Source organism: Octopus sinensis, linkage group LG14, assembly GCF_006345805.1.
Source record: "Octopus sinensis linkage group LG14, ASM634580v1, whole genome shotgun sequence".
NCBI classification, from domain to species: Eukaryota; Metazoa; Mollusca; class Cephalopoda; order Octopoda; family Octopodidae; genus Octopus; species Octopus sinensis.
In genome coordinates, this window is record NC_043010.1 from 67,230,030 (window position 1) to 67,247,749 (window position 17,720).

A 17,720-nucleotide genomic window follows, 5' to 3' on the forward strand; every position below is an offset into this window, starting at 1 on the left:
GCAAGTGATTGGGAAGAAAACATCATACCAGATAGCCACACCTAACCATGTTCAATTAATAAATTAATTATGTCTCTCTCTGTCTCTCTCCATCCATCCAGCCAGCCAGCTATCTATCTACATTTGTGTGTGTGTGGTGTGTGTGTGCGTGCGTGCACACGCATGTGTTTGCCACCAACATCAAAGAGTACTATCGCCAAAACAGGCTGGAAGTCCAGTGGACTGTTCCAGATCCTCATTGGCCCAACAGAGTTGTAACCGATCATCCCATTGTATGTGTGAGAATGGAAGAGCCAAACAGTGTACATGTATTGTTGCAGTGAAAGATAAGAGGAGAAAGAACGAGAGGAAGAATATGTTGCTATTTCGTTTTTGCACTTGGTTTACGAAACTCTTGATGTGAAACTCGTGTGTTGACACTTATTCTGTTCAAGCTTGGAGGGTCATTATCTCAATAATAAAACACATGCACCGATTCTGTTTCACTTCTTTATTTGTCAATTAACTAAATAAATTAATCAATTGGTTGTGTTAATTCTAGAGGGAGAGAACATCCCTTGAAGAAAAATCAATTGTTTTTTTTCACAAAGAAGTCAAGTGGACATTGAGCCTGATACTGAAATAGACACGAGACAGAAAGATAATGTTGAGAGCAACTCTAAGTATTGAAATGCCAAGTAACAGGTTCAATAGTCCCAAGGGTACTGTGTCATTTATTAAGCAATTTTCTTTCATTTCTTTATTGTTTAACCCTTTCATAAAAAGCACCATCCGAACGTGGCCGATGCCAGCACTGCCCCGACTGGCTTCTGTGCCGGTGGCACATAAAAAGCACCATCCGAACGTGGCCGATGCCAGCGCTGCCCCGACTGGCTTCTGTGCCGGTGGCACATAAAAAGCACCATCCGAACGTTGCCAGCGCCGCCTTGGCTGGCTTCCGTGCTGCTGGCACGTTAAAAGCTCCAACCGATCGTGGACGATGCCGGACCCCCCCCCCCACCGGCACCTGTGCAGGGGGAACGTAAAAAGCACACACTACACTCGCGGAGTGGTTGGTGTTAGGAAGGGCATCCAGCCATAGAAACTCTGCCAGATCAGACTGGAGCCTGGAGCAGCCCCTGGCTTCCCAGACCCCGGTCGAACCGTCCAACCCGTGCTAGCGCGGAAAACGGACGTTTAAACGATGATGATGATGATGTTACTGTATTTATTTTGAGATGCTCTGTGTTTCTTTCAATTACTTTAAATATAACAAAGAACTTAGTAAAATAACTTAGTTATCATTAAGCTGGTGTTAGGAACATAAATTGTAACTAAAATTTGGTGGAAGATTTTAATTCAGAACTTTTGAAAACAAGACATTTGTACGACAGAGCCAGAGGTGGTTTCAGCGGAGTTAGTAACAAAAGGGTTAATAAAGAAGTTTGCACTATAGATACCAGGCAGTCTCAAGTAGGTTACTATGAAAACTGTTAAGAGGTTAAGGAATATCATGTCACACATCTCAGGCATATTTCAGAGGGCCAGTGGTATTATATCATGTATCAAGCAATAGGTTTAGGCTGTCTGGAAATGTTATGTCATATATCAAACAAATGTCCTGTTAATAGTTTGGCATTTAAACTGGCCATATCTGTCCAAAATATTCTACCTGTTATATCATCAAACTGGCCAGATCTGGCCTCACACTTATTCTAATAATGAACAATCACATCATCAAAATCTCGAAGCCATGAGGTAATGCATAACAAATTCAAATTAATGTGAATAAATAAGCATTACCTATTTCTTTACTACCCACAAGGGGCTAAACATGGAGAGGACAAACAAGGACAGACAGAGGGATTAAGTCGATTATATCGACCCCAGTGCGTAACTGGTACTTATTTAATCGACCCCGGAAGGATGAAAGGCAAAGTCGACCTCGGTGGAATTTGAACTCAGAACGTAGCGACAGACGAAATGCTGCTAAGTACTTAGCCCGGCGTGCTAACAGTTCTGCCAGCTCGCCGCCTTCCGAATAAATAAATAAGCATTACCTTTAACTATTTCGTTAAGCATTACCTTTAACATAGTAATCTGAATGTTACAGTATTTAATATCAAACCTCAAACCTTCTAGTCTACAGTCTGTCTCTCACATACACAAAACGTTGCAAAGTTGGGCATTTTGTTCATGACTTGGGAGGGAGGGATTTTGAATTGTGCAAAGACACTACACAACAACCCCTTTTAATAAATAAATAAATAAATAAATAAATGGATTGTTTTTTCCAAATGGAGTTGGAACAGGCATTATAGGTTGAGGGAAAAAAATATGATGTATGTTATTAGATGAATAGCCTATCAGATGAGTAAGTTAAAGGGTGATGTAAAAGGTAGGCTTATGGCCTGTCAATTGAGAAGTCCCCTTCTGTTTTTTGTTTCTTTTTTTTTTTTTGAGGCAGGTCCATTAACCATTCCCAGGGCTGTGTGACATTTTTGCTGAGTAGGTTAGAACAGTATGAAATGAAGTAAGTTGCTCAAGAACACAATGCATCACCTGGAATTGAAACCACAATCTTACAACCATTAAGTCATATGGCTCCTCAAAAGAAAGGGTTTCCTGCCGCAAACCCACACCAGTTTCCAAGCAAGGGAATGTCCCCAGACATGCTTTCCATGTAAGACTGTAAACAAATATTGCTTGTATGACAATATGACAATGATGTCAAAACAGGGGTAAACACAAACATGCATATATATATATAATATATATATTATATATATTATATATATATATATATATATAAATCGTCGTTATCATCATCATCATCGTTAATGTCTGTCTTCCGTGCGTACATGAGTAGGATGGGTGACAGGAGCTGGCCAGGTAGAAAACTACCCTCAGCTACTCTGTGTGTTTGTGTGTGTGTCTGTGATGGGATTATACACACACAAACATGCAATGGGCTTCAAGTTTCCATCAATCAAATCCATTCTCAAGGCTTCGGTTGGCCTGGGGCTAAAGTAGAAGGTGCAACACAATGAGACTGAATCCAAGACCACATAGTTGGGAAGCAAGCACCTTAACCACACAGCCACAGCTGTGCCAAAAAAAAAAGATATATACATACATACACACACACACACACACACACACACACACAACACACACACATACATACATACATACATACATACATAAATTATACATATCAAGGTTTTGTGAATGTGTTTTTGTCTGTTTTTTTTCTCTCTCCCTCCCATATCAGAATCTCTGAAAAAATTTTTGGACATACCACCTGTTTCACTGAACCATAAGATAAAATAAATAAATTAACACAAAATCGAATTTATTGTTTACGTAGACAAATTCCGTGGTCACAGATGAATCTCGTGTCCTGGAATCAGTGTCAAGCCAATAAATCCATTTTCAGTTCAAACACTTCTTTTATTGACATGGTGTCAATAAAAGAAGTGTTAAATATTTGCTAATGACGTTGCGGGTGACAGCTGCGTTGGAACAGAAGAATAGAGCGAAGCCTTATACGACACCTATACACTGCAACACAGGACTATTAACATACCCCACACCACCCTACAGTCATGTACTATAGAGTATACTGTTATACCATACACCAGGCTGTCATACAGTACTATAACACATTCCACACGGTCATACAGTGCCATGCTACCATACAGTACTGTACCATAAACTGCACTACCATACAGTTCTGTAGCATATACCACACTGTACTATACTATGCACCGTACCTATTTCTTTATTACCCACAAGGGGACAAACAAGAACGAACATAGGTATTAAGGCGATTACATCGACCCCCAGTGCGTAACTGGTACTTAATTTATCGACCCCGAAAGGATGAAAGGCAAAATCGACCTTGGCGGAATTTGAACTCAGAACGTGACGACAGACGAAATACTGCTAAGCATTTCGCCCGGCGTGCTAACAGTTCTGCCAGCTCGCCACCTGTATACTATGCACCGTACAACCATACAATACTATAGCATATACTATGCTACACTACAATACAAGAGCATATACTGCTGTATTATACAATACTATAGCATCTACTATACTACAATACAATTCTACAATATTACAGCATGTACTACTCTGTCATACAGTACTATAGCATACACTACTCTACCATACAATACCAAACAGCATACTATACTATGCACCACACTATTATATGGTACTATAACATACTCTACACCGTTGTAAAATACTATACCTTGCACCACAATACTATATGGTACCGTACCATGCAGTAAATTATTGTAGTAAACTTCCTCAGAAGTGCTTTCCACTGAAGCTACCAATTCCATTCTCCTCCTCATCACCAGCCCTTCATCACCTACCCATCACAAACTAACCAATCACAGTCCAACCAAGAAAACTGACCACACTGGCCAAATTTAGGATGAGGGGCCCATAAGTATGTTTTACAAATATACCATGCCGGCAGCACATAAAAAGCACCAACCGATCGTGGCCGTTGCCAGCCTCCCCTGGCACCTGAGCCGGTGGCACGTAAAAAGCACCAACCGATCGTGGCCGTTGCCAGCCTCCCCTGGCACCTGAGCCGGTGGCACGTAAAAAGCACCAACCGATCGTGGCCGTTGCCAGCCTCCCCTGGCACCTGTGCCGGGGCATGTAAAAAGCACCCACTACACTCACAGAGTGGTTGGTGTTAGTAAGGGCATCCAGCTGTAGAAACACTGCCAGATCAGACTGGTGCCTGGTGCAGCCTTCTGGTTCGCCAGTCCTCAGTCAAATCGTCCAACCCATGCCAGCATGAAAAGCGGACATTAAACGATGATGATGATGATGATGATGATGATGAATCTGGCAAAATCGTTAGCTCGTTGGACAAAATGCTTAACGACATATTTTCCGAGCTTAATTTTGCCTTTCATCTCCTTCTGGGGGTCGATAAAATACAGTACTAGTCACATACTGGAAGCAATGTTATCGACTTGCCCCACTTCCTCTTGTAAAGATTGCTGCCCTTGTAGCAAAATTTTAAACCATCATTAATGGTGGTGCCACAGCTTGGCCACAACCACTGGCTAGAACACATAAAGGAATGCCATACGCACACTCACATATACAAGGGGATGCTGAAAATTTCCTGGCTTTAAGAGTATTGCTAAAAGGCCTGGTTGGAGGCTAACTTTCTAAGTTCTTTTACAGGGATTAGAAAAACTGGAGGACACCAAATTACTGGAAGGAGAATATGTTGAATAAAATCATAATTAACTGCAAGCTGGCAGAAACGTTAGCACACCAGGTGAAATGCAGAGCGGTATTTCATCTGCTGCAACGTTCTGAGTTCAAATTCCGCCAAGGTCGACTTTGCCTTTCATCCTTTTGGGGTCGATAAATTAAGTACCAGTTATGCACTGGGGTCGATATAATCGACTTAATCCGTTTGTCTGTCCTTGTTTGTTCCCTCTATGTTCAGCCCTTTGTGGGCAATAAAGAAATCAAATCATAATTAACTGATCCTCCTTTATTTTCTCTTACCTAAAACCAGGGATTTTTGGTAACCCCTTGTATACAAAAGTACAGGTAACAGACTAAATCTGGCACCCTGTTTCACACCACCTCCTGACTCGTGAGTGTCCCCTTCGGCAAAGTCTGCTCCGTTTGAAGTATTTGTACCAGGTCAGTGACCCGAGGAAAACTTCCTCCCTCTCTTCTACCACTCTCAGAGCTTGTAAAGGGATTTTGCTTGTTGCCCTTTCTCCTCTAAGCCATAGAAAATATTAAAAGTACAAACTTACATAAGCATATATACATATACATCTGTATATATATATATATATATATATATATAGCACCAGGTGGTGCTATTAAGTTAGACATGGCCTGGGCCAATAATGGCCGAAACCTATCAAAGTATCAAAGTATATATATATATATATATGTGTGTGTGTGTGTGTGTGTGTGTGTGTGTGTGTGTGTGTGTCTGTGTGTGTGTGTGAATGGTGACATCTGTTACAAGTACACACACATGTATGCATGGATATATACATATGTATACATACATATATGCATATATACGCATGCATATATTCATATGTATGCATACATACATACACACACACATATATATACATACCTATGCATTCGTATATATGTACTAGTTCCAGCATGGAAGGCGGATGTTAAATGATGATGATACGATAATGCATACACACACAAAGATACATAAATACACACACACATATATATATAGGTTTGGTAGAACAAGCAGGATAAATAGAACTCCATACATGAGTATATATATATATATATATTATATTTAATCGGCAGAACTGACCAGATAACTTGGCTCAGGGGCTTCCATATAAATCATTTGCCCAAGGTACAGTGAAGTCTGAATAGTCCAAGAATTACATAATCACATTGACATCATATCATCATTGCCACTCTCTATCTTCCCTATACTTAAACCCTCCCCCAAAGCTTCATGTGGTTGCCTGAGCTGCTAGAAGTAGCAGCCAAATCTTCCTCAGGGATACATCGGATAATGTATAGATAGTAACCAAGTATAGATTCTCTTTTTTTCTTTTTTCAGCTATTGGACTATGGCCATGCTGTAGCACCACCTCGAAGGGTTTAGTTGAACATGTGGAACCCAGCACAGCCTGGTATTTATTCTATCATTCTCTTTTTGTGAAACTGCTGAGTTACAAGGACATAAACAAACCAGTGCTGGTTGTCAAGAGCTGGGGGAGGGGGCAAACACCCAGACACACACACAAACATATATACGCAGTAGGCTTTCAGTTTCCTCTACCAAATTTATTCACAAAGCTTTGGTTGGCCTATGGCTATGGTTGTATCAGGACGAACACCTCACTAGGACAATAACCCCCCCCCATAGGACAATTCCCCGCCGACAATAACAATTCCCTAGGACAATTACACCCCTTGGTTAATTACCTCCTCTCCAATATATTAAGAAGTTTTAAGTCATCATCTGTTGTCCTCAGGTGTAATTGTCCATGCGGTGGGGGTAAATGTCCTAGACTCGCTATGGATGAAGACACCAGCCCAAGCTTCCACACAGTGGGATTGAACCCAGCAACATGTGGTTGAGAAGTAAACTTCTTGTCACACATCCATCCATACCTGTTTGTAAAAAAAAAAAAACCCTTTGATCATGATCAGCTTAACCCTTTCATTACTAACCCGGGTGAAACCGCCCCTGGCTCTGTAGTACAAACATCTTGTTTTCAAAGTTTTGAATTAAAATCTTCCACCAAACCTTAGTCACAATTTATGCTCCTAACACTAGCTGAATGACAACTAAGTTATTTTACTAAATTTTTTGTTATATTTAAAATTAATTGAAAGAAACACAGAGCATCTCAAAATAAATACAGTAACGAAAGAGTTAAAATATATAATAGAGAAATAATTCTTAACCCTTTTGATCCCAACCTGGCTGAAACTGGTCTGGCTCTGAGTACAAATGTCTTGTTTTCATAAGTTTTGAATTAAAATCTTCGACCAAATCTTAGTCACAATTTATGTTCCTAACACTAACTGAATGATAACTAAGTTATTTTACTAAATTCTTTGTTATATTTAAAATTAATTAAAAGAAACACAAAGTATCTCAAAATAAATACGGTAATGAAAGGGTTAAACAAGCATGCATACTAGAGGTTAGAACATGATCATTTGGCCCAGAAACCCAAAACTAAGACATCAGTACAACAATTCAGCTCATATTAGTTAAACCATGACCAGCCCAAAGGTTCTACACACATGCACACAACCACCACAATTACCAAAAGCCTTAACCATTTGAGCCTGTAACACCAGTTTACTGGTGGATGGTTTATTTTTTCCTATACCGTAGTACCACTCTACCGGTGGAGTGTATCTGGAAGCTAGATGTATGGTCAAATGAGGTTCAGGAGGTCAGGGCTTAAAGGGTTAATCCTTTAGCATTCAAACCGGTCATATCCAGTCAAAATATTCTACCTGTTTTATGTTCAAGCCAGCCAGATGCAGCCTCTCACACCCAGCCTACAATGTCCTTCTAAAAATAAGCAATCTCATTGTGAAAATTTACTGACCCTGAAAGGATGAAAGGCAAAGCTGACCTCTGCGGAATTTGAACTCAGAACTTAGAGACAGGCAGATGAAATACCTATTTCTTTACTACCCACAAGGGGCTAAACACAGAGAGGACAAACAAGGACAGACAAACGAATTAAGCTGATTATATCAAGCCCAGTGCGTAACTGGTACTTATTTAATCGACCCCGAAAGGATGAAAGGCAAAGTCGACCTCAGCGGAATTTGAACTCAGAACGTAGCGGCAGACGAAATACCACTAAGCATTTTGCCCAGCATGCTAATGATTCTGTCAGTTTGATGTAATCTTCACATGGAGAATACCAAACATTATTTACATTATTTACAATTGACAGATATTTGTCCTCATTTTGTTTGTTGTTAACACGACTTTTCGGCTGATATACCCTCCAGCCTTCAACAGGTGTCTTGGGGAAATTTCAAACCTGGGTTCTCATTCCTAAGGTATTTTTTTGATATCATTATTATTATTATTATTCAGGTCACTGCCTGGAATTGACCTCAGAATCTTGGGGTTAGTAGCCCATGTTCTTAACCACTACTCCTAAGGTAACCTAAAGCAAAACTTACTCAGCCACTTGTTGATCCCTCTAAATCCTTATTTCACCAATATCAAGTATACTTCTATGTAATCAAATTGACCTGCTGGAAATAGCAGCCAAAGCTTCTTCTCCAAGCACTTTGCTTATCGTTTTAAGGAATGTTACATACTGAGTCCTGTGTATACCTAAAAATACAAGGTGAGATGTTTCTGGAATGTTTTTGATCATAGAACTGCTCAATCAGAGTTGACCTGGGGTTAAAATTTTAAAGACAGCTCTTCGGATATGAGTTTATAAAGGAGGGAACCCCTATGTAGTTGAAAACCTTTTGTCTGCCTCTCGTGTGGTCAGGATTGTGTGTGTGTGTATGTGTGTATACATGTGTGTGTGATTGTGTGTATACATGTGTGTGTGAATGTGTGTATGCATGTGTGTGTGTATCATGTATATGCATATGTGTGCATGCATGTGTGTGTATGTATGTGTGTGTATGTATGGGTGTGTGTGTATGGGTGTGCGTGTCTATGTATACTCTTGTTTTGATGTCATGTGATGTCAATGAGCATCATCATCATCATCATACAGGCAAGGTTACTTGTTTCCAATCTGCCATGAAAAATATGTCTGGTAATAGGGGTGGAGGGATATTACATTTCTGGGAAACAGGTAAAGGTTGGTGACAGGAAAAGCATCTGACCACAGAGAATCTGCCTCAACTGATTCTGTCTGATCCATGCAAGCAAGGAAAAGTTCATGTCACATGATGACAATATGTTTACATATGGTATGCTGACGTCACCGTAACTTAGTGGTTCAGCAAAAGAGACCAACAGATTAAGAGCAGGGTCGATTCATTTGACTAAAATGCCTCAAGGTGGTGCTCCACCATGGCCACAGTCTAATGCAATGTTTCTCAACCATTTTTTCCAGTGCCCCACTTTAAAATAACAAATAACCTGGTGCCTATCAATATAGAAACATGATTTTTAATTCAATTACCTGGCTGATGGATACCTCAACTCATTTAGGGAGAACCCTGTACCTCATGCATACAGCACAGATCCTTGAGTTGAGGGAGGAGACAATCTCGTTAACTTCAGTCATGAATTGCTACGTTTTGTAATTTCAAGTCGGTTTCTCTTGGCTTCCAGGAAATTGTCAACCTCACTGAATCCACATTTGACCAAATAAGATGAAGGAAAATGGATCAATAATTCTCTTGGACAATAGATATTGATATAGAGGAACAAACGTCTAACAAATGCCGATACCTCACTTGGTACGCTGATTGGTTGTAGCTCCGTCGATTCCCATGATTTAAGTATAGATATTGCATGGTGATGTTTCTTTTCCATTTCAGTGTCCAAAGATGGGCTTAGGGTCAACAAGTGTGTGCTTAAGTCACTTACAAAAATTTTACACAGCCCACATTAACACGCGCCCCACCCCAATTTTCCCACGCCCCACCGGTGGGGCATATGCTCCACATTGGGAAACACTGGTCTAATGATTGAAGCCATTTGACAAAAACCATTTGATTAAAACTCCTCAAGGAGATGCCCCAGCATGGCCACAGTTTAATGACTGAAACCATTTTGATTAAAATTCCTCCAAGTGGTGCCCCAGCATGGCCACAGTTTAATGACTGAAACCATTTGACTAAAATTCCTCAATGTGGTGCCCCAGCATGGCCACAGTTTAATGAGTGAAACCATTTAACTAAAATTCCTCAACGTGGTGCCCCTGCATGGCCACAGTCTGACTGAAACAAGTAAAAGTCATAAATGATGAAGAGGAGAGGAGGGAGGTTGAAGAGAGAAGAAACTGAGTGCAGTGTTTGATTGATACTTTATCAAAACCCCAAAGAGATGAAAGGCAAAGTTGACCTTGGCAGGGTTTGAACTCAAAAGAAGAAACTGGGACAAATACTGCAAAGTGTCCTATTTTCTGATGCTTGAGGGATTCAGCCAGTTTCCTGTCTTTTTAAATAAATATGTTACAGTGGTTGTGTGATAAGAAGTTTGCTTCCCAACCACATGGTTCCGGGTTCAGTCCCACTGCATGGCACCTTGAGTAAGTGTCTTCTACTATAGCCTCAGGAAGATTAAAGCCTTGTGAGTGGATTTGGTAGACAGAGATTGAAGGAAATCCATTGTGTGTGTGTGTGTGGTGCTTGAATGGCTACGTGATAAGTAGCTTACTTCCCAACTACATGGTTCCAGGTTCAGTCCCACTGCGTGGCACCTTGGGCAAGTGTCTTCTACTATAGCCTCGGGCCGACCAAAACCTTGTGAGTGGATTTCGTAGACAGAAACTGAAAGAAGCCCATCATATATATGTGTGTGTGTGTGTGTGTGTGTGTACATGTTTGTGTGTCTGTGTTTGTTCTCCCAGCATCGCTTGACAACCGATGCTGGTGTGTTTACGTCCCAGTAACTTAGCGGTTCGGCAAAAGAGACCAACAGAATAAATACTAGGCTTACAAAGAATAAGTCCTGGGGTCAATTTGCTCGACTAAAGGCGGTGCTCCAGCCTGGTCACAGTCAAATGACTGAAACAAGTAAAAGAGTATACATGTGGAGAGAGACACAGAGAGAGGGGAGGAGGAGGAGAGAATGAGAGTGACATCAAAACGTTTCACGTCAAATGGGTCAATGCCAATTCAGCAAGACCAAATTGTCCCATTCTTGTGTAGCAGAGTTCTACGTCCCAGTTATGAAAGTGGGACATTAATCATCATCATCATCATCAACAACAACATCACTTAATATCCGTTTTCCATGCTGATATGGGTTGGACAGGTCATCATCATCATCATCATCATTGTTCGACCGTGGTCGAGACAATGGAATTTACTATGCTACACCAGACTTCACGGTCCATTATAGCATTAGATGGACAGGTCAACAGGAGGAGCTGGCAAGTCAGAAAACCGCACCAAGTTCTAGTGTCAGCTTTGGCATGGTTTCTGCAGCTGGACGCCCTTCCTAAGCCAATCACTCTACAGAGCTTACTGGGGGCTTTGCATGTAGTACCAGCACAGGTGCTTTTTACATGGTACTGGTACAGGTGCTCTTTATGTGACACCAGCACTGGTGCTTTTTCAATGAAAACTACAAATATATCACATGGAGTACAAGGGAGGGTCAGCAACAGTTTATAAGCGCAAGTATTTTCAGGCCCCGAGGAAGAAACCGTGAATTTGAGATTGAGAACCTCTTTTACTCTTTTACTTGTTTCAGTCATTTGACTGTGGCCATGCTGGAGCACCGCCTTTAGTCGAGCAAATCGACCACAGGACTTATTCTTTGTAAGCCTAGTACTTATTCTATCGGTCTCTTTTGCCAAACCGCTAAGTTACGGGGACGTAAACACACCAGCATCAGTTGTCAAGCTATGTTGGGGGGACAAACACAGACACACAAACATATACACACATATACATATATATATACGACGGGCTTCTTTCAGTTTCCATCTGTCAAATCCACTCACAAGGCTTTGGTCGGCCCGAGGCTATAGTACTTGCCCAAGGTGCCACGCAGTGGGACTGAACCTCAAACCATGTGGTTGGTAAGCAAGCTACTTACCACACAGCCACTCCTATGCCTATTAGTTGGCAGTCCTTCATTATTGGTACACGTCATTCACCTGCTCAATCTTCCTTCATAATACAGATAAAGAGGTGAGGCTGAATGGCATCGTCTCCTCACACCGACATTCAGCAGACCAAAATCGAAGGAGAGCCCATTATTTAATACAACCTTCCATTTTCAAGACAATGGGGGTTACCCTTTAGCATTCAAACCAGCCATATCCGGCCAAATTATTTGACTTGTTTTATGTTCAAACTGGCCATATCTGGTCTCTCACACCTACCCCACTATGTCATTCTAAAAAATGAATGCTCACATCATCAAAATCTCAACGCTACAAGATAGTGCATGATTAATTCAAAACGAACTCGTCTGGCCCCCGTGTCGGTGGCATGTAAAAAGCACCATCCGATCGTGGCCGTTTGCCAGCCTCATCTGGCACCTGTGCAGGTGGCACATAAAAAGCACCCACTACACTCTCGGAGTGGTTGGCGTTAGGAAGGGCATCCAGCTGTAGAAACACTGCCAGGTCAGACTGGGCCTGGCGCAGCCTTCTGGCTTCCCAAACCCCAGTTGAACCGTCCAACCCATGCTAGCATGGAAAGCGGACGTTAAACGATGATGATGATGATACATTTGATAGAAAAATCTGAATGCTACAGAGTTAAGAGAGGTGTGGCTGCTATTTCTAGCAAGTAAACCATGAGTAGGTGGTTGTTGTTATGTTATCAGTGTATGGTTACGTTGCAAGGTCCTTAAACACAGCGTGACCTATTGTTGGTTAATGCTGTTTTTGGTCTCACATCGTTCGTGCTTAAAGAGATTGTTATGTTGTAGATGTCTTTCTTTGATAAGTAGTGTTTGTAGTGAGTGTATCTGCTTTTGAAAGAAATTAGGTTATTGTGCCTCCACTGGAAGATGTTTTCAAGGTCTCTCTATACACGGAGGCAGTGAGTATCTAGCATGAGCTGTCTGTGGTGGTGTGGGGGGGGGACCTGGTGAATGAAGGATGGGTGTTATCTACGAAGGCCTGCGAGTGAGAGGAAAGATAAAGCAAGGACAAGATGGCTTTTATGTATGGAAAGACATCTTGATACCGTTTTTCTAATTTGACTGCACTGTACCCACCCACAACACCAAATATGGTCACACAACAACCACTCCCTTCCCACCGTTTTTACAACCTGTGACACAGCATCACAGTTGGCTGGTGCTCAGTGGAGGGAGGGGGGTTAGCAGGGACACGGTTAGGTTTTATTTTACGTACGGAAGGACAAAAGGAACATAAACACACACTCCTCAATCTCTCTTACAAACTCATACAACCTTTCTCTCTCTCTCTCTCTTTCACACACACACATTGCCTTCTTGTATAAGAGACGCATTAGCAAATCATCTCCGATACCTTCCAGAACAATGATGTCATTGTGGTAGAATTCAAGAATTGATAAACCTTGAACATTCCTATATTCTTTAATTCTTCCCCACCTGAACTGTGATGGTTACTGTTACTGTGTCACAGGTAACGAAGCAGGTGAGTGGGCGGGTGGGGGAACGAAGAAGGGAGTGGCTGTTTTATGGCCATATTTGGTGCTGTGGGTGGGTATTCTGCGGTCAAACGAGGTAGCTGCATTGAGGCTTGTGAGGCTGCAATACGGTGATGTGCAGTTGCACTAGTGTTGCATGGTTACACTAGACTTGACACGGTCACACGACAGGGGATGATGTGAAAGTTATATGGGGCAGGGGTAATAATCTGAAGTCGCAAAATGATGCTGTGTGTGTGTATGCATATGGGTGCAGCTAAGTTGGCTGGTGTGTATAAATGTGGACAGATAAAGATGAATTTCATTGTTGGTTGGCTAAAACCCAAAAATCTATTCCATTAGCCAATGATATCAATTTTTTTATCTTTTCACACACAGTCATCTAATATCATCATACACACATATATACTTATTTGTTCAACATCACACATACATACTCATACAAATATTATAACACACAATCATATATCATCATATGCATACATATTCATACATAAACACACACATAATATATATATATATATATATATATATATATATATATATATATATATATATATTTAGTGAAGGGAAGAAATGGAGCCGAACGAAGATTCTACAAAATTCCTTTTTATTATTTTCTACACATGTTTCAAAGGCTGCAAATTCCCAAATTCGGATTGAATAAGGAGACCATTCTGCATCCGTAACAAGATAATTCATTTATCCATTTCATTAAATATATATATATATATATATATATATATATATATAACCTCTTGACACAAAGCTATCAGATATCACATTTCAGACTTGATCACTTCCACAGAAATGATAAGCTATTTCCCTTCTAATCAGTATTTTTTCTGTTTTTAACAATTCCCTCTTTTATCTATATAGAACCAAGCAATACAAACAATCTACCTTCAGTCCAGAATTGCACCCACCATGGATTTCTAACCATAGTTTTACATTTGCACCTCTTTCTCACATATGTACATCCCATCCTTTCTCACTCATACACTCACACACATTTTAACACATACACACAGTCTTCATGTATAAGAGATGAATTATCAAACCATCTGTGACACATTCCAAGTATCAGAGATGGTTTGACAATATTGTATCTCTTATAAAAATGAAAAAAAAGCCCAAAAAGTTACATTGAATAACATTAATTTTTTTCATTCCAGCAAAATTAAAAATAAAAACACTGTATATACATATATATATATATTAACAAAACTGTGCAACGAATGGGAATGTGAAACTCTGAGTAACAGCTTTTGTTATATTTCTGCTGCTTTTAAATAAAGCATATTACTCTACCTCCGGTATTTGAGTACTCTTTTCTCCACCTTGTTTCACATTTATGTACTTACTCCGGTAGACAGACATATATATATATATATATATCTATATATCTATATATATATATATATATATATATATATAAAGATGAGAGCTACTCATAGTTTCTTGCAATGAAGACATGTGGTTAGGCAGGTTTTTACAATGAGCTTTGTGTCTCCAAGCAATCTTCAGAGATTGAAGATTGCTTGGAGACACAAGGCACGTTATAAAAACCTGCCTAACCACATGTCTTCATAGCATGGAAGTATTAGCTGCTCCCATCTTTATTCTGTGCAGTACATTAAATGACGTTTATTTCTCACTGGATGGAGTACTTTTTTTGTTGATCCTACCTTAATGGAACAGTAAACTATGCATATATACATATACATATATATTTATCACTGATGAAGGCCTGCTTATAGGGTTACCCTGGGTTTCTGGCCATAAAGCGATACCCAATAAACTGGCCTTCACCAGATAAAAATATAGACTGCTCTACTACTCAGAGTGTGCTTCTTTATGTTTTGCTAAAAAAAAAATGACATATATATAGATATATATATTTATACACACACACACACGCGTGTGAATATATATATATATATATATATATATATTATTGCTTTCATATAATAATAATAATTATTATTATTATTATTATTTCAATTTTTTTGCTACAGGGGCAGCTTAGGGAAGGTAGGGGGATGGGTTAATTACATCAACCCCAGTGTTCAACTGGTACTTATTTTTATCAACCCCGAAAGGATGAAAGGCAAAGTCAACCTCGGTGCAATTTGAACTCAGAACACAGCGACAGGCGAAAACAATAATAATAATAATAATAATAATAATAATAATAATAATAATAATAATAATAATAATTAATCCTTTCTACTATTATGCCCACGGGCTTATGGCGTAGTGGTTAAGAGCGCGGGCTACTAACCCCAAGATTTCGAGTTTGATTCCAGGCAGTGACCTGAATAATAACATCGAAAAATACCTGATGAAGGCTGGAGGGTATATCAGCCGAAACATTGCGTTAACAGCGAACAAGACGAGGACAAATATCTGTCGAATGTAAATAATGTAAATAATTCCTCGTCTCTTAAATATAGAACTGTATTATTAAGCACAAGTCCTGAAATTTGTGGTGGTGGTGGTGGTGGTGGGGTACTAGTCAATTGTATCAACACCAGTGTTTCACTGGTACTTGATTTATCAACCCCAAAAGGAAGAATGGCAAAGTTGACCTCAGCGGAATTTGAACTCAGAACATGTAGACAGATGAAATGCCGCTAAGCATTTTGCCTGGTGAGCTAACGATTCTGCCAGCTTGCCACCATAATAATAATAATAATAACAATAATAATTCTTTCACATTTTGGCAGAAGACTAGGGTAGGGAGGGAGGTTTATTGATTACACAGACCTGGTACTTGACTTGTACTCTATTTCATCAACCCTGAAATGGTGAAAGGCAACAATCAGCCTTAGCAGTATTGGAACTCAGAATGTATCAAACCAGAAGATAAGCCACTGAGCATTTTCGCCAACGTGCTACTGATTTGGTCCACTCACCACCTCAATAATAACAATAATAATCCTTTCTACTACAGGCAGATGCCGGAAATCAATTACATTGACCCCAGTATACAACTGGTACTTATTTTATCGATCCTGAAAAGATGACAGACAAAGTTGACCTCAGAATGTAAAGACATACAAAATGCCGCTAACGATTCTGCCAGCTCACTGCCTTAAATAACAATGACAATAATAATAATTAATAATAGTGGTGAATGGCAGAATTGGTAGAGCATTATACCAGATAACTTGTGGTATTTAATTGTGCCCCTTTATGTTCAGAGTTCAAATATGGTTGTGGTTAACCCTTTTGTTACCAACCTGGCTGTATTATTAGGCACAAGGCCTGAAATTTGTGGTGGAGTGGGGTACAAGTCAATTGTATCGACAGCAGTGTTTCACTGGTACTTGATTTATCAACCGCAAAAGGATGAATGGCAAAGTTGACCTCGACGGAATTTGAACTCAGAACATGCAGACAGCTCTGGCTCTGTGTACAAATGTCTTGTTTTCAGAAGTTTTGAATTAAAATCTTCCACCAAACCTTAGTCACAATTTATGTTCTAACACTCGAATGATAACTAAGTTATTCACTAAAGTTATATTTAAAATTAATGAGAGAAACAGAGAACATCTCAAAATAAATACAGTAATGAAAGGGTTAAAATATATATGAAACAATCTTAACCCTTGTGATACCAACCGCTGAAAATCTGGCTCTGAATACAAATGTCTTGTTTTCATAAGTTTTTAAAATTAAACTTATAATTATGTTCCTAACACTAGTGAATGATAACTAAGTTATTTACTTATTCTTTATATTAAAATTAATGAAAGAAACAGAGAACATCTCAAAATAAATACCGTAATGAAAGGGTAAAATATATAATAGAGAAACAATTCTTAACCCTTTTGATACCAACCTGGCTGAAACCACCTCTGGCTCTGAGTACAAATGTCTTCTTTTCATAAGTTTTGAATAAA

General features: G+C 39.7%; 1 protein-coding gene across 2 annotated transcripts in view; it reads right to left on the reverse strand.

The window, feature by feature from the left end:
- LOC115219147 (synaptosomal-associated protein 25) overlaps window positions 1-17,720 on the reverse strand; it is a 36,071-nt gene that overhangs the window by 6,957 nt on the left and 11,394 nt on the right. The window contains exon 1 of one of the 2 annotated variants that reach the window (XM_036509177.1): window positions 473-483. The exons of the other annotated variant lie outside the window; for it this stretch is intronic. The gene's annotated coding sequence lies outside the window, so the exon portion shown is untranslated. Of the gene's footprint in view, window positions 1-472; window positions 484-17,720 lie in introns of those variants that run through there. 2 annotated transcript variants of the gene reach the window in all.